The sequence below is a fragment of the Gorilla gorilla genome, chromosome 8 (genome assembly GCF_029281585.2).
Source record: "Gorilla gorilla gorilla isolate KB3781 chromosome 8, NHGRI_mGorGor1-v2.1_pri, whole genome shotgun sequence".
Lineage (NCBI taxonomy): Eukaryota > Metazoa > Chordata > Mammalia > Primates > Hominidae > Gorilla > Gorilla gorilla.
Genome location: NC_073232.2, coordinates 97,928,346 through 97,954,341, shown reverse-complemented (window position 1 = coordinate 97,954,341; position 25,996 = coordinate 97,928,346). Strand labels below are relative to the sequence as shown.

Sequence of the window (25,996 nt, the reverse complement as noted above, 5' to 3'; positions counted from 1 at the left end):
TGGCTCCTTCCTGCACAAGCTCAGCTGCACTGCTCCTCTCACAAGGGGTGGAATGCAGTGGATCCCAGTGAGTGAAGCCTCTGAAGCCACTGGCTAGCTCCAGCACTCACATTCTAGTTCCCACCCATGAAGGGGTCCAGGAAAATTTCCTGTTTCACTTCTGTTTTATCCCCACTAGTAAACTGCAGCCCTCCAGGGATCACACCTGAACACCTGTTATGTTTACCAACACCCCTCTTTATGACTTATTCTTATCTCCATATTTTTTCTCCCCAGCATAGTGAAATGGCCAAAAACTCTACTCATCATTTTAGTGTCTTTATTCCTCTGCTTCTTAGTCTTTTTTCCTAAACAACTTACAAATAGCCTAATCCCTCAATAGGAAGACTGGCAAACAGTGTGGCTCTCATCTTAGTATCCCCATTTCACTATCCAGGATTTGGGTTCCTCAAGATTGGGTTGCCTTGATTGGCCCAGACTCCAGCCTTCGTTTCCCCACTTTCGTGATACATGAAAAGCGCTGCTTAGCTGCTGATTCTTTGTTGGGTTCTTCTCCATTTTCTGACAGCCACTTATCTCCATGATAGACACCAAAGTGGCAATGACCAATAGGAAAAGCCTCATGAAGTTCCTCACAAGACTGTGGCCTTTAACTCTTGGTTATTCAGTAGCTCCCTAATACCTGCAAACAAATGTTACTTTCATTTCATTCAGCTTTTCTAGTTGTTGCTCTTGGATGTATTGGTATTAATAGACAGAAATGAGAGTCCTGGGGCCACTTCTTGTAAGAAGTAAAAGTTTCAGGCAGGTGTTCATAGCAACCTATGAGATAAGCAGAGGTGCTGTAGAGAACTCTGGAAAGTTCCCAGAAGGGCAGTCCTTACCATCAATATCATGAACTGACCCTTGGCTGCAATTGAAGAGGCTGCTGCATCTCAGCAGATCAGAATCATCTGTAATATCTTATTTGAAGAGATGAAAAGACTACATGCTTTATCCGGCATCACTCCCAAGAATGTGAAGGAGACAGCTCTTTAATACATCATGGAGAGACAGCTTCTTGAGCATGAGCCAGAAATGAGTTCCTCACAAAAGATCCAGGTCAGAGCATAAGCACTGGGCCAGTGTAGCTCCATTGTCACTGGTGTGCTGCGTCCTGCTCTTACCAGCTCATGAAAACCTCTTGTGTGTATCTTTTCTCAACTCTGTGTTCAGTAACATCACATTAGCACCATGAAATTGGCCATGATGGGAATATTTACACCATGGAAATCAGCAAGCACTATAAATCAGAGCCTTGTTTTACTCAGAGAGCTGATTATAAAACATTAGCCAGCATATTACCACCCAGAGGAGGTGAATGGCAGAACACTAGGGCCAGATTTCAAACCCTATATTAGGCTTGTATGCTGAGGGCTGACTCAGTAACAGGCATCATGTCAAACTCTTTGCACGTGTTCCATCATTTAATCCTCACAATAAAACTGTGAGATCAGATGATGGAGAGTAGGAGATTTTACGTAACCTGCTTAAGACTGCAGAGCAACCTAGGTCAGTCTGGTCCTCACATCTTTGTTCTTAACTACTGCACAAAACATTCTCCCTGCAGCTGCACAAAATGGGAGGACAAACCCTAGACTAAATGGATTGGGAGGTTTTTAGTTACTGAGGGCAGAAAACATAGTATGGCAGAGTCCAAGAACTGGTGTTAGAACTGAGCACATAGCAAGCCTACATATGACAATGCAAACAGACCCTGAGGCAGGGCCTACAGGTTCCCAGTGAGCAGAAAAGCAAACTCAAATAAGCTGGGAGGCAGTAGGCAGTCTTGGATGCATCTGTGGCTGATGGGCATAGTGCAATGACACAGGAAACTAGAATCAGCAATATGACATGGCCACATGCCAGCAGTAGCAGGAACCTGCCCGTGGGGCTTGGCGGCAGTTCTCTGCACTCACAGTGAGTGATTTCCAAGAGCTGTGCATATCTGTCAAAGGAATTTAGGTTCTAGGTGGGTTTTTCAGTCTGGGACTTGGTGATGATCCAGAGTTCCTGCTTTCAGGAAGAGGCAATTTGATCAGAATAGAACTAGCGGAACAGAACTCAGGATTATACAAAGATTCTGCAGTGTAGAGGGGTAGAGGTTCTTAGCTACGGAGATGTCCCTGCCAAGACCTAAAAGCTGGGAGAGGAGGGACACTCAGAATACTGAGAACTAAGCAGGCCTGGAACAATGCCAAGGCAGGATACAGGTACCCCAAGTTATGGGTCTTAGGACTGAGTGTGATTCTCAGACCCTGCTCAGATCAGGGCCCAAGTGGAGTGGCCATCAGCCCAATGGCAGCTACTCTTGAGCCCAGGGACATGTCCTGTGTACACTTAAGTTGAAGATAATAGTTTCTTCTCTTTTTGTTTTTGGGTACTGTTCCTTTTCAGGCATTTCAGATGTGTCAGCAGAGGCTAACAAAATATGAATCTATCCTCTTCTGGATAAGCCCGAGAGATTTCAGATGGGTGGGAGTACCTGGAATGGACTATGTGGTAAGGACAGACCACAGACAAATAAAAACCAAGATGGGCCAGGAGGGGCAGTCAACATTTCTCGAATACAACAGTGTGCAGGGCACCAACTTTTTCTAGGGACACAGAGATCCATGGGAACTCCCATGGAGCTATCAAAACACATTGTGATGAGACTGTAATGAAGATGGTCTTATGTCCTGGTTTGCCAGAGACAGCCCCAGTTTGTGCTTATTGTTCTAACAATTATTAATAACTTCCATTAGAATGATGAATGGTGTGATCACTCTAGTTGTAATGGATGTGATGGTTAATTTTTTGTGTTGACTTAGCTAGGATCGTGATGCCCAGATATTTGGTCAAACGCTAGTCTACATGTTGCTGTGAAGGTATCATTTTTAGATGAAATTAGCATTTAAATCAATAGATTTTTGAGAACATCAGATTAACCTCTGTACTAAGGGTTAGCTTCATTCAATCAATTGAAGGTGTTAAGAAAAAAAAAATGAGTTTTCCCAAAAGGAGGTTATTTTACCTTCAGAGTCCCTTTGGATTGGAGCTGTAACATGGTCTCCAGCATCCTCCCTGGATCCCCACCTGACCTGAAGAGGGGGACTTGCCGGGGTCCATACCATGTGCACCAATTCCCTAAAATACATAAACGAATACATCTCTCTCCCTCTCTCTCTCTCTTCTCTCTCTGTCCCTCCCCCACAACCCTCTGTCCCCTCTCTCTTTCTGTTTCTCTGTCTATCTGTCTATCTATCTATACACACAATCTTTTGGCTCTGTTTCTCTAGGGAACACTGATAAATAAAATATACTAATGTATAAGAAGCTATGAAGGCATAGTTGCAGTTGTTGTCATTTCTGGGCCCAAGAATTTGAAGGATAAGCTGTTTAAATTACAATGCTGGTGTGGGAGTAGCCCAGGAAAGAGCTTGAACATGTTGAGGAGGGAGATACAAAAGCACGATTCTAAACCAAAGCACCAGCAGGGAGGATGGAAAGGACAGACATGGATCTGAGAAAAATTGTCCTTGATTTCTTGCTGTTGTTATTGCACTGGCTTGGTGCACCTGTATCCTGAACAACCCAACCACCTGTTTTCTCTATTCTTATCCCCAGATGGTGGAGTGCAGGTGATGAAAGCTACACAGCAGAACAGATTGATTGCTGTCCTTGTAAATTCATGGTTGCCAATCTCTAAAAGACCTGGAAATCTTACTAGGACTTTTTGGCCAATTCTTTCTTTACTTTCCCCAGAAACTGTTCACACTTTTTAAATGCATAAACACGCCTCCTCTCCCTTACTCAACATTTTTTAATTAAACTTTTTTATTTTGAGATACTTACATATTCACATGGAGTTGTAATAAGAGAATTTCCCTGTACTCTTTACTCAGTTTTTGCCAATGATAACATCTTGTGAAGTTGTAGCATAATATCAAATCCAGGATACTGACATGAATACAGCCAAGATAAAGTACGTTTTTATCACGACGTGATGCTTCATGTTGCTGTTTTATAGTCACACCCACTTCCCTCTGCTTCTCCTTAGCCTCTGGCAACCACTAATCTGTTCTTCATTCTCATCATTTTATCATTTCTAGCATGTTATATAGATGAAATAATATACCTTATGTGCTTTTTTAGGATTGGTTTTTGTCAGTTCATATCCACTTTACAGAAAAATAAAAAATAAAATAAAAGTTTTCAAATGAGAATTTACTTATCTTCCCAATTATAAATATATGAATGACCTGCATCTGTCCTCAATATCTCCCCCTTTTTTTGCTGTAATAATAAAGTAGACTTTCTTCTGGGATTAAAGCCACATCTCATCCTGGAAACCAGATCCTATCCACTCTTACTTTCCCAGGAGCAATGAAACAGGTATTAATTATTTTTCCCTTATACATAGATTCCTTCTGTTAACTAGATTTGTCTATTAGCCTTTAATTTGTTCAAACCATTTCCATTAAATACACATAAAATCCTAATCTCATTCCCCCAGCTATTGCTCCGCTTCCTCTCTTCTTTTATTGAGCTTCTTAAAGAAAATCTTATTTCTTCATTTTACATTATTTCTTAACCACTCTACTGTGGCTTTCATTCTCATAATTCCACATCCAAGTAGCTCTACTGAATAGAGGTATTCCCATATGACCTCTTTCTTGAATTCTCGGCACCTTTGGTCCTGATAATCACTCTCTGCTTCTTGCAATGCTCTCTTACCTTGTCTTCCATGAGGCAGCATTCTCCTCATTTTTCTTCTACTCCTCCTACCATGTTTTCTCCATTTATTTTCTGAGCTTGTTCTCTTCCACTCAACCAGTGAATGGTTGGAGTTCTCAGAATTTGGTCACGGGCTGTCTGTCTTCTCAGTTCACTCAAGTTTTTCTCCCTAGACATTCTCATCTACATTATGACATCACTTATCATCTATGTACAGACAGTACACGCATTCATATGCAGCATCATCTTCCTCTGAGTTTCAAACTTGTAATCCATATCTCTTCTTGGAAGGCTGAACGTCCCTGCAAACCAATATGTTCAAAATTGAAATTAAGATACAGTCCCCAGTGCTGTCCTCCATCACATAATCTTCTTTCTCTATTCTCCAAGTCAGTGAAGGAGACCATCATCCATCCACTTAGAAAAGCCAGGAACCTGACACGATGTCCTCTTCTCCTTAATCTTCCATAGTCAACACTTCATTGTGTTGATTTTATCACCTAAATAACTCACCAACCCATCCACCTGTCTTCTGCCCAGTTGCCTTCCTACTCATTCAAGAGACCACCACCCCTTCTGCCAAAGATATTGCCATTGCTGCCTCAGCATTCTCCTGCCTCGACCCTTGCTCCTCACCAAGCTGGTTGCCACACTGTAACCAGAGTAAAATTTTTCAAAATTCAAATTCGCTTTTCTTTTTCTCTCTCTCATGCTGAATATCTGCAAATGCTTTCACTGTCTTGCCAATGCTGTTAGAACAGACAAAGACATAGCTCCTTTATGTGGTCTAGGCTCTGCATGGTCTGCTTTCCTCCTAATTTCCAGTCTCATTTTGCACAGTTTTCCTCCAATTTCTGCTTCAGCCACACTGGTCTTTCGGTGGCAATTATGCCCCATGATGCTCCTGCCTGAGGCATTTGCCTACAGTACTATGTGCAGGAGCCATTTGACTTCTATTCAATTCTTTCTCTTTCCCTCATTCTTCAGTTCCTGGCTCAATCATCATTTTCTGATGTCTTCTTGCAATTTTTCACTTGTTTGATGCTGATCTTGTTTATGGTCGTGTCCCTACAGTACATTTTAAGAGCCATAAGGGCAGGCCCTATTACCTATTATTATCCTTATTATTATATCTATATCCCTATTATCTTTATTATTATAGTCATGGCGTAGCACCATGACTCACAGGGTCATTATGTTGCACCTAATGCATGGTGTCCCTGGCACTGTGCATTATTACAGCTGAAATTACTTACTTCACATGGAGGAAATTTCAAATAAATATTTTCAAGTGAATTAATACGTGAAATTAAATCAGTGGGATTTAATATCAATTGGGCATAGGTATGAGAGCAATTGAAAAGAAGACATAAAATGTGATATTTGTTTCTTATTTTTTGTAGACATGGGGTCTTGCTACGTTGCCCAGGCTGATCTTGAACTCCTGGCCTAAGCAATCCTCCTGTCTCAGCCTCCCAAAGCACTGGGATTATAGGCATGAGCCACCATTCCTGGCTTAAAATATAATTCTTAGTTTTCTACCTTGGGTAATTCGATCAAATTTAATGTCTTTAAAAGAAGGATTACCCCCAAAAAACTAGGTTTAGAAGGAGGAGGCTGGGTTTATTTCTTGGCACATCATTTTTGCCATATAAGTACACATCTCTAGTTTTCAGTTAAGATCTGAGATTCGGAAATTGATTTTGAAATCATCAGAGTATGGATGGTATTTGCATTCATGTCTTTGGATGAAATCTATTCAGTGAAGAGAGAGTGAAGTAAGAAAAGGGTCAAAGGGAATACCCCAAGTAGCCACCCAAACATTAAGAGTGTGTTATCACAGAAATCAAGGGAGGAGGATGTTTCAGAAGGAGGTATGACAAGCACTATCAGCAACTTCCAATTTCCATTAAAAGGAGTGGACTCTTCCCAGAGGGGCCATAGGGAGGTTGTAGGGGACTCAGGAGAGGAACGATGGAACATTTGATGGTAAACATAAAGACACAGTGGACACTCAGTGGCAACACAGGTTTGGGTGAGGCTTTTTGACAAAGCAAGGTCTTGTTGAAAACTGTGATATCTGAAATCTTGGCAACAGGTGGGGAAAAAATGAGGGAAGATAAAGGGATATTTTCAGAGAAAAGTTGAAGGAGTTCACCCTTAAGGATCTCAATTTTCCCAGCAACACAGACCACTTATTCATCAGCTGAGAGAATGAGGGCAGGGGCCTGGTGGGGAGCCTGAAGACAAAGACAAGGCTGAGAGCCATCACTGCAGGGAAGAGGAAAGAGAGACAACTTGAGCAGGATAAAGGGTTTGCAGTGAGACTGAAAGCTCCACAAAGGTTGAATTCAAACACATGTAGCAGATTTTGTCCAATGGCCTCCATGTTCCCTGGGCCGCAAAGGGAAAAACAGGTGATTGTATCAATCCAGACCTGTACATCATGAGAACCTGTGCAGAAAAAGATTAAGGGATCAGGGGAATTGAGGGAGTTAGTAAACACGTAGTTGAAATGATTGACAACAGCAGCCAGGTTGATAGGAAAGAAGTGAAGCTGGTCTGGGGTTGATGGGCTGGAAAGACAGAGCAGGACTGGAAGGCTGGAGTTCTCCGTGAGCTCACATCAGGGCAGTTTTATTGGGACAGGTGAAGGGACACACTTTAGTCAGACATTGAAAGGTTAAACAGAGACTGTAGAAAAGAAACGTATTGTGCAACTGATATAAACACATACCTTGATGTTAGACACACTGTGTATAAGTCTTGTTTCTTAGTTATTAGCTGTGTGAACTTGGAACTCAATTGCCTAATCTATAAAGTGGAGATAATAATAGTTCCTATGTCAAAAGCTTGTAGTGAGAATTCAATGTAGTAGTGCACATAAAGCACTTAGCACAGTATAGAACATGGTAAGCTCTCTAGGAGTAGGTGGATATTTATACTTTTATGATACATATGACCTCAGAATGTGGCTGTGACTGTGAGTGGCTGAAAATGTGCAGATGTGCAGGGTTTTTGAGTAGAGAAGATTTTGCAACTAAGACCAGGGATTGGGAAGGGCCATTCACATGGCTGTTTTGGTGGACAACAATATTCTTGCTCTCTATCACTTCTCAGTCTTTTGGCTAAGATCAAGTGTAATATCCTTGCTCTGCCTCCATTGCTGTTGTGTGTGCCAGGCTGCAGGCTGGAGATGGTGCTGTTGGCTCCCCTCTCCACAAAAGACACATAGCAAAGGCAGTCCAGGGCTCTACCCAGTTGGGAACTTCTTTTGACTGGAAGCACATGTGCATCCAAGTTCAGCTTTGTTTGTTCATAGTAAATCCTTGTATATCATAGCACTTCATTTGCATAAAAGGATGTCCAGGTTTTAGTAATGAGACCTTTTTGTTTGACTTCTACACATAAATTGGTTTTGAGTCAGCCAAATATGCTCATAATTGGGAGATAAATAGCAGAGGCCAGTAAGTAGCATTTTGTTTCACTTATTTAAATAGTAGGCTTACTTGGAGTGAAGCCATATTGATCCTGAGGAAGCTTTATTCAATTAGTACCCATGTTTGCATTCAGCACTGTGTAGTCAGTGAGGACTCGGGTGGACTTGGGAGTGACTCTGGGTTCTTCCCAGGGGTGTCTGGTCACCACGTGTCTTGCACAAGAAATTGAGACACTCTGGCTTCTACAAGATGGCATTCATGCTGGCCCTACAGGCACCAACTGCATCCGTACCAGGAGGGCCCATCCAATCCTGATGGAAATCCAGTAAAACCCACTTCTGTGTGCCCATCACAGCCTGCAAGTTCTGGGGAAGAAAAGTCATGGTTCTCAGCTTAACAGAAAAAAGGAAGTTAGGTGTTAGTAAGCACCTGTTGTATCGCAGGTACTATTCTAAGTTGTTCCTGAGAGCAAATCATTTAATCATTACTCCCTCTTATAGCAAGGAGAACTAGACTCGAAGTAAATGCCTTGTCTAAAATCACACAAAGTGACAGGAACCCAGCTGATACGAAATATAAGGCGCACGTGCTCCATGTACCGCTAGTAGGTTTTTCTTCTTTCTTTCTCTTTCTTTCTTTCTCTCTTTCTCTCTTTCTCTCTCTCTTTCTTTCTTTTTTCTTTCTTTCTTTCTTTCTTTCTTTCTTTCTTTCTTTCTTTCTTTTTCTCTCACTCTTTCTTTCTTTCTTTTTCTTTCTCCTTTCTTTTGTGTGTGTGTGTGTGTGTGTGTGTGTGCTGTGTGTTCTTCCAGTGTTGGGTTTTTTTTGTTGTTGTTGTTCAGGGTTTATTAGTAAATCTGAGCAAATGACATATAGCCTGACAGTCCACCGATTTGTGGAATGTCCCAGACCAAAGTGAGATTCTGGAACGTCAGAGCAGAGCACTGAGTATTCAGGGGCCCAAAGCCTATCAGGATAGTAATGATGCATATTGCTAGGGTGCGTGGTCCCCTGGGTTTGAAACCTCTCATGAAGATGAATCATACAGAGCATAATTTCAGATTGCATATGTAAGTGAGATCATGTGGTACTGATCTTTCTGTGCCTAGCTTACTTCACTTAGCATAGCTTCCAGGTTCATCCATGTTTTTGCAAATGACAAGATTTCCTTCCTTTTTAAGGCTGAATAGTATACCATTGTACACATATGTCGAATTTTCCTTACGCATTTATCTGCCAATTATACCTTAACAAAGCTGGGGAAAACAAGTTTCAAGAAGATCAAAGAGCAAGGTCAATCAGTCTTGAATCTAACAGGAGATTGCTACGTGTCAGGAAAAATATCCATCTTCCTCTTTGGCTTAAACAACCCAAAATTAAATGAGACCATGGCTGAGGACCAGGAGGACACAAAGATGGTATCAGGATGGAGTGTATGAAGGTAGCAGGGATTATCTCTGGGGAGAATAAGGACTTAATTGAGATAAACCAGTAGAGTAAATGTGATGCCCTCTCAGCAAGAAAAAAATAAACAAAAAAAGGAATAATAGTTTCGTCCAGGAGGGGGAATTTAGGGTGAAAAGCCATCTTAGTTTGCCCTAGACTGCCCTGGTTTTAGCACTGGTGGTCCTACTTCTGGAAAATACCTCAGTAGGTAGTAAGTTGGGAATGAGTTGACAGTGCAGAGTCCATCAGAGGCTCATGACAAGGGTCAGGAGAGAGGGCAAGGTGACTTAGTGCCTGTCACTGTAGGCAATTAGCTCTCTCAGCCATGGTATCCTTAAATATGAAGTAGGAATAGGGATTTCTCTTTTGTATGGTTACTGTGAGTGAAATGTATAATGAGGTTTGGAGGAAAAGGGACAAGGAACTAAGATCATAGAGCATTCTCTCTGAAATTGTTTGTACTGTAACGTCTCGTTTAATAGTCACCTGCAATATTCTTATTATTTATCTTGTTTTAAAAATATGAAAAAAAGAGAAATTATTGAGCAATCAGGTCAGTTGTCTCAAGTTATATGGCTGGAAGGCAGTGGCATTACATTTGAAAACCAGGTGGTAGGGGTAAGGAGTTAGATAGAGCTGAAAGAATGTCTTTGTCAGTGGGGCTGTGAAAAATCTAGGGTTGGAAGTCCCACTGCCCCTTATCTCTGCTAACTGATTTTCAAATGTAACTCCACTGCCTTCCAGCCATATAACTTGGGACGAGTGACCTGGTCTGTCAACAATTTCTCTCTTTTTTTTCATTTTTAAAGCAAGACAAATAATAAGAATATTGCAAATGACTATTAAAGGAGACGCTTCAGTGCAAACAAGTTCAGAGAAAATGCTTTATAATTTTAGCTCCTTGTCCCTTTTCCTCCAAGCCTCATTACACACCTCGCTCACAGTAACAGGTGAGTCCCTTCTGCCTGGAAAAATGGCTGAGGATGACATTCCTCCAGTTTAAGCTGTCTGAGCTTCAGGGTGCTGAGTAATTTTCAGAAGAGCTGACCTTTTTACCTGATATTTTGTTTTTTGTTTTGGTTTTAAGAAGGAAGGTATTGATTCCTCTCAATTTCTGTTAAGGAGGGAATTGACCACTCCAAGCAAATAAGGCAAAGATAAAATGGAACAGGATGTGCTGCAGCTATGCTCATGAGTGCTTGTCAGGGATTATTTCTCCTTAGCTTGAAAGAGGATAATCAGCCCCGAAAAGACAAGGTGCCCTTGGGTATGAAATCTGCTTTTACAGAAGCTGGTTGGCAAGCATTTAGTCAGTTGGGGATACATACCCCTTAGTCTCCACTGCAACCAGAAGCCCACATGTCCCCACTGGGAAATTGGCCATTTTTAACCAAATTAACAAGGAAAGGCCCTCTCCGGAACCAGCTCCATGGGAAGTGCAGAGACCATGGGAGAGCCCCGGGCAATGGCTCTTGGAGCTTCAGAGGCCTGGAGCTACCAGCTCACCTTTGAGGAAGGAAACTCCAGCCAGACTGGCCTGACCTTGACACTGCTGGGACTCAGGAAACAAACTCCCAAAATGAAGGCCTTAGAAGCAGCCTCAGAAGCACAGGTCTCTCCCTGACCTCTGGCCCCTCATTCTCCCCCGAGGCTAGCCATGGAAGCCAGAATCCTTCCTCCCCGAGGTGGGACATAGAAATCAGAACCTCTTTTCCTCAAAGCCAGCCGTGAAACCTAGAAATATTACTCTAATTTTCCCTCCGCCTTTCTGTGTAAAAACTGCCTATGAAGAAATTATGTGATCTACCATGTTTCACTGTAAGTCATAAGACCCCATTCCAGAGAAGGTCCTGCCCCATGCCTTGAAGGAAGAAATGCTGTGCAGAGAGGCCCAGAAGAATCTAGACAGACAGGCCTTGCCTCCCCATTCAGGCTCTTAGCATTAGATCATACCCTTTTAGTCCAGTTATATTTCTACACAGCTGTCCACATTTTGTTAAACCTAACCACAAAAATGGACAATTTCCCTGTATCTTTGGCCCTTTTTGCTGAAGGCTCCTGTGTCATAGAAAACTATGATCAGACAAATTTGTTGCAAGTTGATTTTTCAGCAAACTTTTGGAGGGCTAAGTGGAACTTTCCCCTTGGCCTCATAACACCCAACCTTACAATTTTATACATGATACCTCCAAAAGGGACAAATGACCTGTAAATGCTGATTTTTAAAATGACATTTTTCTAATTCTTATTCAATAGCTTTCAATTTCTGTAAGTATAGAAATTATGGGGAATTTTAAAAAGTATTTACAAAAATGATAGCTAATCAATGTATAATTTAAAAATCATGAATTTGCAATTCCTAATATAAAAACTTACTCGAGAAAATACTAGCAATGGGTACAAAAACCCGTGGGTGAAATGTTTTTGGAAAAAAAATTCACAGTGACACATATTTTTGCTCAGTTACTTACTGATTATAAAGGGAAAAATATTATCTTAAAATGGAGAGATGGTGTTAACTACATTAAGCAAATGATCCAAACTAGCATCCTTTATGGTGAAACATCCTGGCATTTTTGACTTCTGATAAGATGTTATTTGAAGTTATGATATCACCTATGATGTATTCTTGACAAAAATATCTAATCTTAATCTAAATAAATCATTAGCCCTAAGGTTAAATTTAATTGAAATTCAGAAATAGAGGAATGCTTTGAGCAATAGCATCAGTAAACAATCAGAAAAGTCCAAATTGTGGAAAATTCAATTAGAAGACTGTAACCTGACTCTTTAAAAGGAAACAAATAAACAAACAATAAACAATAAACTATTCTAGTTTAAAAGAGATCATAGAAAAATAAGAACAAATGCATTGTAATGCATGAGCCTTGATTGGGCCTTGGATCCGGAATAAATAATTAAATCAGTAAAACAAGGCCTTTCTGTAATTCCCAAACAATTAAATCAGTTACAGAGACAATTTGAAGGCAAATGGGTAAATCTGAATATAGAATGCATATTATATGTTACTATGGGATTATTATTAATTTTAACTATAATAATGGTATTACAGTTATGTTGGAAAAGGTCCTTATTCAGAGGAAATATATAAGCATTTACGAGTGAATTATTATTATGCCTGCAACTTATTTTAAAATGTCATTGTAAAAAATTGTACACGAAAAGAATTTTTTAGAAGTAGAAAAGTGCTAACAATTATTAATATTCTTTCACAATTTCTGAATGTTTAAAAACTTGAAAAACAAAAATTTGTAAAGTTCTCCTTCTGCTATAACAGAGCAATTGGTACCAGATAATCCCTCTTGCTGTAAATAAATATTAAAAATTGGAAAGAAGTATATTAGGCAAAGCTTCTAGATTATGGAATCACATTGCAACACAGCAATATGCTTCCTGAGATAGACGGAAACACATGAGGTGAGCCCTGTGATTGCCCTGGCATTTTGCAGAGGGACACTCTGCACTGCTTTGCAGGGATGTAGCGATCTAGGAAAGTTCAGGGGCTTAGAGGAACTGAGATTACAGAAATCAGAGGATCTGAAAGTTCGAGGCAGCTAGAGACAGCAAAGCAGGATACTGGAGAAAAGGTAGCTGTGTAGAGAAGGAACTTCAAAAATCAGCAGCAGGTCTCAAGGTTTTGGCCAAATACTACATTGCTGATATGCAGAAACACAGTCAGGTAGACAAAAGTTGCTGGGCAACTGTGGGTTGAATAGAGATTTCTTTGGCTATATAATGGCCAGAGTCAAAGGGAGTGGTTCAAACAGCTAGAGTGAAAGGATCCTGTTGAAAATCCTGAGCTTTTAGTTAATCAGTTGACTCCTCAGAATGACAAGTACTAAGGAGTAGGATAAATATACCACGTCTATTCAGATCATAGTCCAGCTGCAAAAAAGAGAGAGAGTGGGTAGGGAGAGAAAGAGAGAGAGAGGGAGAGAGAGAGGAAGAAGGAGAGAGGGAGAGAGACAGAAGGAGAAAGACAGAAAGAGAGAGAGAAAGAGAGAGATTGAATATCCTGTAAAGCAGCCAGAAAAAAATGTACATTACATGCAAGGAAACAATGATTTCAATGACAGCTGACTTGTGAGAAGAAACAATGGAGGCCAGAAGATAGAAAAAGACCACCTTTAAAGTGCTAGGAAATGTACATGGGTGTATAAGTGCACACACACAAACACACACACACACAACTTATACAACTAGAAAAACTATTCTTCATTATCAGAACAGCATAAAAATATTTCCAGGGAAAGAAATTGTGAGAATTTGTCTTTACATGTCTTCACACAAAAAGCTACAGAAATTGCTTCAGACTGCAGAGAATTGATACCATATGGAAATTCAGATTAACAGAAAGAGATAAAGAGCCCAGGAAATAAAAAAACATATGGAGAAAGATGACAGCCCATAAATTTTTTTCTTTTAATTTCTTTAGAAGACATAACTTCTAAAGCAATAATTATATACCTGTGTGTATGTATGTGTGTATGTATATATATATATATATATATATATATATATATATATATATAGGCAATAACAGTGCAAAGGACAAGGATAAATATCAAACTATATCAAAATAAGGCTCTCATATTGATGGCAAAGTGATATAATATTAACTTTTAAGTTATATTTTATAATCAACATTTTATAGTCTTCAATTTATGAGACTTGAATATTACTTGTTAATTTTTCCTATTTTATATAATACAGTTATATTATTGATAACTTTTTGCCAATTATTTGTTAGTATTAAAAATATAATTGGTTTTTGTATATTGACATTGCCTCTTGTAAAATTGCTAAATGTAATTTTAACTTCTAGTAGATTTTTAGTAGATTTCATTGAGTATTTTACATACACAGTCATTATTACAAGTAATAACAGTCAACGTTTTATTTCTTTTTTTCCCAACCAATCTTTATTTCCTTTCCCTTCTTTCCTTCCTTCTTTATTTTTTCAGTAGTTTGGACTTCCAGTACAACACTGAATACAAACTAAGAGAGTAGATATGTTCTTTTTTCTGATTTTAGTGGAAAATCATTCAATATTCTACCATTAAGAATGACGTTAGCTAGATGTTTTTTTGTTTTGTTTTGTTTTGTAAATGTCCTTTATTCAGAATGAGGAATTTCTTTTATGTTCCCAGTTTCCTGAAAACTATTATGAAGGGGCTGTAAATTTAATCAAATGATTTTCTGCATTTACTGAAGTGATTATTTTTTCTCTTCATTCTGGTGATGTGATGAATTACATTGCCTGATTCACAGATGTTAAAACAACCTTGCATTCCTGAGAGAAATTCTATTTGGTCATGACTTATTATTCTTTTTATATATTGCTGGGAAAGGTTTACTAACATTTTATTAAGGATTTTATGTCCATGTTCATGAGAGATATTGATCTGTAACTTTTTCTTCCAATGTCTTTGTCAGGTACTAATATCAGTATTTTATAAGTTTCACAAAATGTGTTAGAATAACCATTTACTCCTTTTTAGTACTACAAAAAACTGTGCAGAATTTTTGATTTATTCTGAAAACATTTGTTTAGAATTCACATTATCTCTCTCAAAATTTCATGGAATTGTTAAAAAATCATCTGGGCCTAGGATATTCTTTGTGGAAATATTTTTTAGTATGAGTTGAATTTTTTAGTAAATATTGGGATTTTTTTATTTTATATTTCTTCTTGTATCAACTGTGGTAAGTTTTACTCTTCAAGTCTTTGTTCACTTAATTTATGTCAAAGAAGTTATTATCATTAAATTCTTCATGCTATTCCCTTATTATCTTTTCAATGTTGGTAAATTTATGTTTCTTATTTTATTTCTGTTGTTAGATATTTGCATTTTCTCACTGTATCTTAACTAATATTGCTAGATTTTGACTAATTTTTTTATTATTTTCAAAGTTTTGAGTTATCAATTTTTATGTCCTTTTTCTATTGATTCCAACATTTATTAATTTTTTCTACTTATTTTTGATTTAATTTGCTTTACTTCTAGTTTCTCAAGTTGGAAACTAAGGTAATTTGGTTGAGACCTTTATTATTTTCTAATACAATCATTTAAAGCCATTTAATTTCCTCTAAGCACTTCTTTAGCTATGAGCCGCACAATTAGATATGTCGTGTTTTAGTTATAACTTAGACTGAAATACTTTTTAATTTTTTTAATTCGCTGTTTGATGTGTTATTTAAAGTGGTATTACTAAATTGTCAAATATTTGGGAATTTTCTGGATACCTTAATGCCACTGATTTCTTATTTAAAATCCTTATTGTCTACAAAAAAGTCAAACTCTGTAAAATATTTGAAGAGATTTATTCTGAGCCAAGTATGAGTGACCAATGACCTGTGACACAACTCTCAGGAGATCCTGAGAACGTGTGCCCAAGGTGGTTGTGGCACAGCCTAGTTTTATACATTTTAGGGAGAAATGAGACATCAATCAAATACATGTAAGATTTATATTGGCTCAATCTAGAAAGGTGGGACAACTTCTAGATCTAACCAATCTGGTGGGGTGTGGGGATTTGTGGGAGCTTCCAGATCATAGGTGGATTCAAAAATTTTCTGATTGGCAGTTGGTTGAAAGAGTTATTATCAATAGAAAGGAATATCTTGGTTATGACAAGGGGTTGTGGAGAACAAGGTTTTATCATGCAGATGAAGCCTCCAAGTAGCAGGCTTCAAAGAGAATAGATTGTCTGATCAGATTTAAGATCTGTGTTGATGTTAATGCTGGCTGGCTTTTCCTGAATTGCAAAACTGGGGAGGGTATAATGAAGCGTGTCCAACTGCCCCTTCTATCATGGCATGAACAAATTTTTTAGGTTAAATTTGGAATGTCTTTGGCCTAGAGGAGGCATCCATTCATATGGTTAGGTTGGGGGGCTTAGCATTTTATTTTTGGTTTGCAATGAGGTGGGAGAATATATATATTCTACATGATTCCATTCTTTTATATTGATTAAAACTTGCTTTGTGACCCAGAATATTGGTCTATCTTGGTGACTGCTCTATATGCAATTGAAAATAATGGGTATTCTGCAGTTTTGAGGTGAAGTGTTCTGTAAATACCACTTAGGTCAAATTCCATGACAATGTTTTTCAAATTCTGTATTTTGCTACTTTTTTATACACTTATTCTATCAATTACTCAGAGAGGAGTGTAAAATATCCAACTATAGTTTTTCTCCCAGCTCTTTCTCTGCCCTCAGCTGTTCAGTTGTTGAAAGCCTGGCTGCCTTGATAAATCCATGTCTCTCAGCTCCCTTCCTGCCTCTCTGCTTATGGAGTATTCTTGCCTTGCCCTTGCGGGAGGGTCCATGCACCTCAATGGCATCTCAGCAACTGCCCTGCATTGCCACTGACACACACTACCCAAGAGCACTCAGTGAAGACACTTGGGAAAGAATTGGTGTGTGGGGCAGACTTGTTCTGCAGCCCAGGTGCCTCAGAATTTCACACCATCATGCAGGCTCACGCTGGGCCCTGGCAAGTTTGTAAAAGTTCTTACAGTTTCTCTTAAAACTCACCAGTGATGAAATTTTCCTCTTCACACTTCCCTGTGAGCCATCGGTCTCTTTTATTCTATAATATGTTTATCTTTTTTCTGGAATGCAGTGTATTTGCATTCATAAGTTTCTGATAGGCTTTGGTGAAAAAAAAATAAAACCTACAATTTTTTTGCCTAACCAGTTTGTTTTGGTTGATAGTGTACAAACAATGGTTTTGTTCTATTTTCTAAATAATAACAAAAGAAGAAAGTGTTTCAGTTGATTTTTTTATTCTTAAGGCTTACTTTTTCAAGTCTATTTTTAAATATGTGAAATTTTTTTTGGTTCAAAATCAAAAGTGTTAAAAATTATACTGTGAGAATTTTGTTTTAACTTTCTCTTAAAAATAACAATTGTGCATTGCTTCCTGTTTTGTGTGTGTAGATAGATTACATAAATAGGTATTAATTTCTCATCCTTTCTTATACAGAAAGTAGTATTCTAATATCTGTTCTGTGACTTGTTTGATTATAAACTCAAAAAATTAAAAACATATTCTATTATACAGAAAAGTACACAAATGATAAGAATATAGCTTGTGAATAATTATAAATGAACAGATTGGCATGATCACTGCATTTTCCAAGAAATGTTACTAGAACCCATGATCCTCCTTCATGTCCCCTCTCAATCATTACACTTTTCTTTTTCCTCAATTATACCACTATCCAGACTTTTACCATCACAAGTTAGTCCTGCCAACTTTTGAAATTTTATAGACAGAATTATACAGACTTTCTTATGTCTGGTTTATTTACTCAACAATGTATTTATAAAAGAGTCAACTCTGTTTTTATGTAAAGTCTTAGTTCATTCATTTTGTCTAGTCATGTAATATTCCATTATAGGAATATCATGAAATTTATTTTCCTACTCTATTCTTCATAGATTTTGCAATTAGTCATTATACTTTAAAATTCCATATTATCTACAAATAATTAGTTTTATTTGTCACTTTCTGATTCATATACATTTGTTTTCATTTCCTTTCCTGATTTCATCACACAGAAATGTGGTAAAATCAGTATAAAATTGAATGAACACACGAGAGTTAACATTCTGGTTGCTAAAACACCAGATGATTTTTTTAAAAGATTAAGAAAAATCTTATATTCTAGATTTTCAAATTCTTTTTAATTTTTGCCATCAATAGAGGTTGAATTTTATCAAATTATACTTAGGTATTTATTGAGATAACATACTTTTATCCTTTATTCCACTAACAAGATATATTATGTTGATTAATTTTTGAAAACTGAAGCAAATTGCAATCCAGAAATAAACCTAAATTGGACATAGTATGTTATAATTTTTATGTATTACTGACTTTTTAACAAATATTATCTTTAAGAGTTTTCATTTTTGTTTATACATGGATTGTCCAGTACATTTCTTTTCTTATAATTCCTTCATCATGTTTAAATACCATGTTAACTCTGGTTTCTTAAAATAAAATAGTCAGTGCTCTGACTTTTTTATTTCTTTAGAAAGATTTTTATAAGCTTGGTGTTATTCTTTTATTAAAGTTTGCCAATCTTGTGCTTTGAAGCCATCTGAAACTGCTCTTTTATTTGTGAAGAGGTTTTTATGTGTTTTTTTAAGAACGCAGTTTTTTAATAGAGAAAGGACAATTTATATTTTCTTTGATCTTAGGTCAGTTGTAATAATTTTTTAAGACTTTTTGATTTTATTCAAATTTTTACATTTATTTTCCAAAAGTTGACCATAATATCCTTTATTTTTAAATTTGATGTCTTTTTATTTTTTATTTCTGATTTTGGAAATTTGTCCTCTCTTTTTTCTATTCATTAGCATTAACAAATCTTTAAATCAATTTTGAATTCTATTTAAAGTATAAATTTTTGTTGTCAATCCTCTTGATCATATTTTGTTTTTTATTTAATTAATTTGATCTTATATTGATTTTCTTCATATACTTCCTTTGTGCTTCCTTTTTCGATTTAATTTTCAGTTTGTTATGTCTTCTGACTCTCATGGTAGATTATTTTCTTATTTTATGTAAGCACATCTTCAGCAGAGGCTATTTTTGTCTATAGACATATTATACATTCTAATTTTTATAATTGTTAACATGAATAGCTTTGATTTATTTTTATTAGATAGCCTACGAGTTTCAAAAGTTTGGAACTAGATTTAACCTTTTTTTATTTGTGAATTATTTTATATTCATAGGATTAGACAAACTTTTGATTTCATTTGCATACATGAAGCAGGTTTATGAGTTTAATTCCACAGGAGATATAGAAGACCTTTTTACCCACCCAAAGCCCTAGGCAGAAGCATGTTTACTTTTCATTTCTCATTGTCCTGGGGAGAGAGTGTAAGTATTCTCTTCTTCCTATCACTTAGGTACAATCCTTATATGATTCTGATTCTGAGCAGAGCTGCTCAGCTCATCCTCTGGTAAATTCAAGCCAAAAGCTAAGTGTTCTGTTTCTGAGGTGCACCAAGACCCCCAGCCCTTCCCTCTGAGGTCTGAATCTTTCATGCTATCACACCAGACTTCTACAGAGACATCTATAGGGCTTATTGTTTCATTAATTTTACTCATGGTTTCTAGATTTCCTTTTCTTTTAGACATTAAAATACTGCATTGGATATTGCAGTATGTTGGGTACTGGATACTGGATGCTGCATTGTGATAGAGATGTATGCTAACTGCTTCCACAATATTGCTGGACTCCTGATTCTAGTCTACCTTTATAAAAGTTAGACTGGAGTCTGATTTGTGTGTTTCAAGTGAGGTAGTGAGGATAACAATATTAGCCTGGATATTATAGTAAGGTAACTATGCATTTGGATGATCAGGAAACAAGACAAAATGGTTAAACTGTGTAACATAAATTTTATTATGTTTGCAAGATAGCAAGCATATAAAAATACTACTTCTGAGACAGCCTTAATATCAGGCAAGCCTTAGCAAACAATGTGCCTGTGGACTTAAGCATCAATAAATCAAAATGCAAAATTTTTTCTTCTTCACAATGCAAATATACGTAAGAGTTGAGGCTGAGCATAAGTCCACACTGGGAAAAACTAACTAAGCCCATCAGCATGCATTGGGTTTTAGTGAATTTGGCTTCATATACCCCTAATTTAGAGTGTCCCAAAGTTTGCAATAAAAAGCTACAACTGAACGGTGGCTGAACACTGACTCATTAGTAGAGACTTACAAAAGCTCAACAAAAACCTCCTAAATTATAGACCATAGCTATTCACAAGGCTTTCTCAGTTTTGGCAAAGCAGTGTTTTTAAAGAGTAAGAGTGTGTTTGGGGATGGAATTGTGTATTTTTTTCATCACTACGTATTTATTTATATCAATATTTTATTGTGTCACAGATACAGAAATGGGCAATAGAACTTCATCATTCAACAATCTAGAGGAAAATTCTTTTAGTTTTTTTTTAATTTTCACCCATTTCTAACTCCATCTCTCTCCCATCAGGTTATCCATAATGTGTAAAATCTACATGTTTTGGAGCATATTTTTATTCTTAAAAAATAGTGCTACAGATTATGGTGGATAATGCAGGTGCCCCACCACATCTCCTAGCTGCCGTGAATGTTGACTGGTAAGACCCCCGATAATCCCCTTTACAGAATTATTGCCCTTAGCTGTATGAGAGATACCCCTACCTTGCTTCTTTAAAACAATAATTTCAACTTTTATTTTATATTCAGGGAGTACATGTGCAGATTTGTTACAGGGGTATATTGTGTGATGCTGAGGTTTGTGGTACAAATGATCCTGTCACCAGTTAGTGAGCAAAGTACACAACAATTGGTTTTTTTCCCCTTGCCCCCACTTCTACCTCCCTCCTCTAGTAGTCCCCAGTGTCTATTGTTCCCAAGTCTATGTCCATGAGTACCCAATATTTAGCTCATACTTATAAGTGAGAACATGCTGTATTTGGTTTTCTGTCACTGTGTTAATAATTTGCTTAGGATAATGACCTCCAGCTACATCCATGTTGCTGCAAAGGACATGATTTCATTCTTTTTTACAGCTGGATAGTATTCCATCTACCTTGCTTCTTGCTTCTCTCATTCTTCTTTTCTTAAGAGAAGCACTTCAACAAGAATTCTTCTCAGGCTCTGCTTTTGGGGAAAACAACCTAAGACACAGGTTTGTTATAGAAATTATATTTGTACTCATATATATTAATATTTTAGGTATATGTGTATTTTGATAAGAGCAGCAAGAATGGCAGAATAATTTGAAAAAAGAGGAATAAGAGGAGAGGAACTTTTTTATTAGATAACATGACCAAATAAACCTTATAGTCATTAAACAGTGTTTTAGACACAGTGATATCAACTCTAAGAAACAGGATGGAAATGCAGAATGAGAATCAGGTGTAATTATTTTGTTACTGATACGTAACTAGTGCTTAGAACACAGTTGAATACATGGTAGACAATGAAAACATATTGATCAGATGGAAAATTGACGTGCAACAGAGCTGGCATTACAAAGCAGTTGGGAAGAAGGGATCATTCCAGTAAAAGGTTCTGACATAGTAGCTTATCCATATGAAAAAAAATTGAATCCCATCTTTATACTGTAAAAACAGATCAATTTCAGTTGGTTAAAGATATAATTGTAAAAAGTAAAATTTTAAAATGTTTAGCAGAAAATATAGCAAATATTTTTATGACCTCGATATTGGAGAATGCTTTTTCAAATACATCAAGAACCACGTGAACATAAAGAAAAGATGGATTTCAAACTTTTAATTAAAAATATTCTGCATCAAAAATACAAACAAATGGAAAAGATAACCCACAGATCAGGAAGCATATTTGCTGTGCACAAAACTGACAAAGAATTACCATTCAGTAGTGTATATAGAATTACTATAAATCAATAAGAAAATAGATGAAAATTGAAAAACAAAAAAAAAGATATGAAGAAGTAAACCCCAAAGAGTAAATAAATACATGTTAAGATTCTCAACCTCAGAAGACTTTTCGTATTCATCAGATAAATAAATTTTATAAGGCAACAACTAACAATATTATCTGAATGTGCCATGTGTTAGCAGAGATGTCAGTAAAGAAAAAGGAGCAGGTACATCCATGCGGTAGCAGTGAAAATATAATTGGAGTCACCACTTTGGAGAATCATTTGACAATATCTAGATAAATGCAAACACTACTGTTATAGGAATTTCAGATTTAGTATTATACCATAGGTGAATTCATACACATGTGAACAAGAAGACATATACAAAAATGCTCATTTCAAAATGACTTGTAACGTCAAAAAATTGAAATGATCTGCCCATGATGACAAGGAAAGTACTAGGTAGTATATTCACACAGTGAAATACTGTACAGTCAAATAAACATACTGGATGTACAAACAACAACAGAGAGAAAACTCAAAAACACAAAGTTAAATAAATCAAGCTGGTTGCAAAAGGATTCATGCAGTATGATATCTTTTTTAGAAAGCTTTAAACATATAAAATAATACTATATATTGTTTCTGCACAAATACATATGTAGGAGGAGCATAAAAGTATAAGCAAGGGCAGACTAATTTTAAACTCTTGCCAGAGATAAGAGAATATGTTCTTGGAGGTTTAATGTTCAATTACTTATGGGGTTGAATTTTATTTGAAGTGTTTTATTTTTTAAACCAAGGGAAACATTTATAAGTTTTTGGTTAAATGATGTATATTTTTCTATGCCTGAACATTTTATTGACGAAAAGGAAAAATAATCTTATGCTATTTTGTATGTTTTTAAGTGTACATTATATGCAGATATATATGTGGATATGTATACACACACACATATATCTGTTTACACAAAATATACAGCTTAGTTTTATACTTAATTCCCTCAGTGATTTGCTTGCTTGTGTTCTATTTATTTATGTTGTACTATGCAGATCATCAATGTTCTGATAAATTCTCAGTGATCCATTTTATTACAGTATTCATCCTTCCCATTTTACTTTTATTCTTCTAGCAAGGGACAGTTAAATGCCTTCTGTTCTTCTACTCAACCTCTTGTAGACCTATGCAGAAATTTTCTTTGTGATACGGATGAATCATAGAGTGTGCACATAAGTAACTTCCATGCACACTCCCAGATATTTCTAAATCAGATAGCCCCAAATGGCATCTCATTTTGCACTTCTACCAGAAATGAATAAGGGATTATATCTTTCCACAATCACCTCCCAGTCTGTCATTGGTTAATAAAATTGACAGCATTCTTTACTAAACAGAAATTTTAAAATACAATATAACAAAATTAATTAATTCATTTTTGCCTCATACTATTTTATTTTATTTTTTCATATCTGGTTAAGCAAGTTTGCTCTTAGTCCAAGGTCACAAGACCCTCTTGGCTGAGGACTAAGGGTTCTGAATGTTCTAGCAGGGAATTTCAGCTCCTTGAATGCTCTTCGTCAAAGAACTATTCTCCTCTCTCTGAGAAGGTGATCCTCCTCAATCACAGAGGCAGTTTCAGGAAGAGTGCCCATGGAGGCTTGAAAGGGAGTGTCGCGTCTAGGCAGCCAGAGCACACATGTTGCTATCTGGACAATCAATGAACTGTGAGTTGTCCCAGACAAGGCATCCTGACATGTGGTTGGGAAAGTTGAAAGCAGAGCGTGACTTAGCAACACATGACTCAGCTTTCCCTTTCTGCACCTCCGAGTTTCCACGTGTAATATGGAGGGATGGACAATATTGTATCTAGTATTCCCTTACATTCAAACTGTTCGTGATAGAATTATTTTTACTAACTGATGAATTTTATCCTTCCATAGCTGTAGGAATCAGGTTTGGTGATATCAGCTTCCCATGTGCTCTACAACAAGCCAATTATAAATCAGGGTCATCTCAGTATCTAGGTGGTTCCATGTTATACTGTTCACCAAGTATAGTACTTTAGCTTAACTGCCATATAGATAAATTCTGAAACTTCAATAATTTCACCCCATAGAAACTCAATCTCACCCAAATAAAGCCCAATCGAGTGTTTCTGGTAGGGAGACTTTTCAAGCAATCGCTCAAGGACTTGGACTTTTTAAAATTGTATTTCTCCCCTCCTTTAGGTTCATGATGCTCTCTCTGGCCACCTTCCAGACAGGAAGAAAGAGCAGAGGATCACTGTGAGAGGACTTTGAGGATCAAATCCTGAAGTGGTACCTGTCACTACTGTTCATAGTCTCTTTGCTGGAACTTGGTCCTATGGCCCTACTGGCAGAGAGGAAGGCTATGAAACCCAGTCTAGGCCTGCGCCTAGAAGAAGAAGAAGAAACACCTTTTGAAGAACAGAGAGCAGTCTCTGTCATACCAGGAGTACCTGTCACATACTTGTAGAACAAAAATCAGTAACATTTTAATTATTGAAACAATGTAACAACTTTAAACACAGTTTCATAACTAGGAGTGAATCACCCATAATCTCATACCTGGAACAAAATATCTGTTAGTATGATGCACCTTTACATAGCTGTAATCTTAAAGGGCATGTACTTCCTTCTTTGCTTTCCTTTTTTTTTCCTTCATCCTTTCCCTCTCTCCCTCTCTCCCTTTCTCCCTTCCTTCTTTCTTTTCTTCCTTCCTTTCTGATTTTCTAACTTCCTTCTTTAAACATTCCTTGATCGTCTGTGGGTCTGGACAGCAACATGGAGATCAGTTAGGCGCAGCATTTTAAATTTGCCCTCAAGAAGTTCCACTAGTGTAAGAGTAGGCAAGTAACCAATTATTACAATAGTGGGACAAGCGCTGTGATAGAAATAAATAGAGTACTGTGGCAGTCCTTACCCAGAAAAAGATATCTAGGGTAGATGGTATCTGAACCGAGAATTAAAGAATAAATAGAAGATAGCATGGCAAAAAAAGTTCAAGAGTGTTCCATTCTTTGAGAATAGGGCATTGAGATAGAACCTGTAGACATGAGATAGAACTGTGCATCCTGGAAATTGCACATAGTTCAGATTGATTGGGAAATAGAGTGTGGATGGGAAGTGGTGAAAGCTGAGTCAGTAGAGTTCGATGGGGGTCAAATTGTGAAAGAGTGTGAGCTCTGCTAAGGAGATGATATTTTAGCTTAAATACCAGAAGAGCCATTGAATTATTTTAAGCATAGGAGTGATCTAATCGGAACTCTGCTTGAGAAAGATAACCCTGGTTGCTGTGTGAAAAAATATACCAGAGGCAAACAAAGTTGAAGCCAGGAGACCAGTTAAAAGACAAAATTCATAATTTATATGAGATATGATGATAGTTTGACTTAGGCTGTGATTGACATTGCAGAGTAACATATCACATTCAAGAGATGTTTGGATGATGAAACCAAGAGGGCTTGGAAATTGATTGGATATGAGGCATTAGAGGAATATGTTAGGGCTAGATCCCAGGATTCTGGTTTAGATAATTGGATAGACAATTAAAGCAGAAACTATTGAAGAAGGGGAGAAGATAAAGAGTTTTGATTTTCATTTCAATTCTAAGGTATTCTTGGAAATATAAGTAGAGGATGCTGATGGGGGTTGGTTATAAAGCAAATTCAAGAGTGAGACTTCTGGAGTTAAGATACATAATCAGATCTGTAAGAATGAAAGAAGTTGTTCAGGGACTACGTGTACAGTATGAAGACCAACATATAAATGAAATATAAAAGAACAAAAGCTGACAATGGAGTCTGTGAAAGAGCAAACAAAAAAATGAGGAAGAGAACAGAGCATGAAGTCACAGAAACCAAGGGAAGAAAATTTTAGATG

The 25,996-nt window shown here is 37.1% G+C and overlaps 2 long non-coding RNA genes across 4 annotated transcripts in view; one reads left to right on the top strand and one right to left on the bottom strand.

Moving 5' to 3' along the window:
• The window catches only part of LOC109028660 (uncharacterized), a 29,940-nt gene extending 25,014 nt beyond the window's left edge, over positions 1–4,926 (bottom strand). The window contains exons 1-2 of one of the 2 annotated variants that reach the window (XR_002007690.4): positions 4,759–4,926; positions 3,056–3,168 (exon numbers count right to left, since the gene is read on the bottom strand). This is a non-coding gene — a long non-coding RNA (uncharacterized lncRNA). The remainder of the gene's footprint in view (positions 1–3,055; positions 3,169–4,758) is intronic. The other variant, XR_010135257.1, reaches the window with a different exon arrangement.
• Positions 2,144–24,736, top strand: LOC109028659 (uncharacterized). 2 transcript variants are annotated; one of them, XR_008669242.2, is made up of 5 exons: positions 2,144–2,252; positions 2,437–2,541; positions 20,693–20,819; positions 21,255–21,373; positions 24,323–24,736. It is a non-coding gene; the product is annotated as an uncharacterized lncRNA (long non-coding RNA). The 2 variants fall into 2 exon arrangements; XR_002007689.4 differs by lacking the exon at positions 2,437–2,541 and having other exon boundaries at positions 2,160–2,252.
• Positions 24,737–25,996: the final 1,260 nt, after the last annotated feature.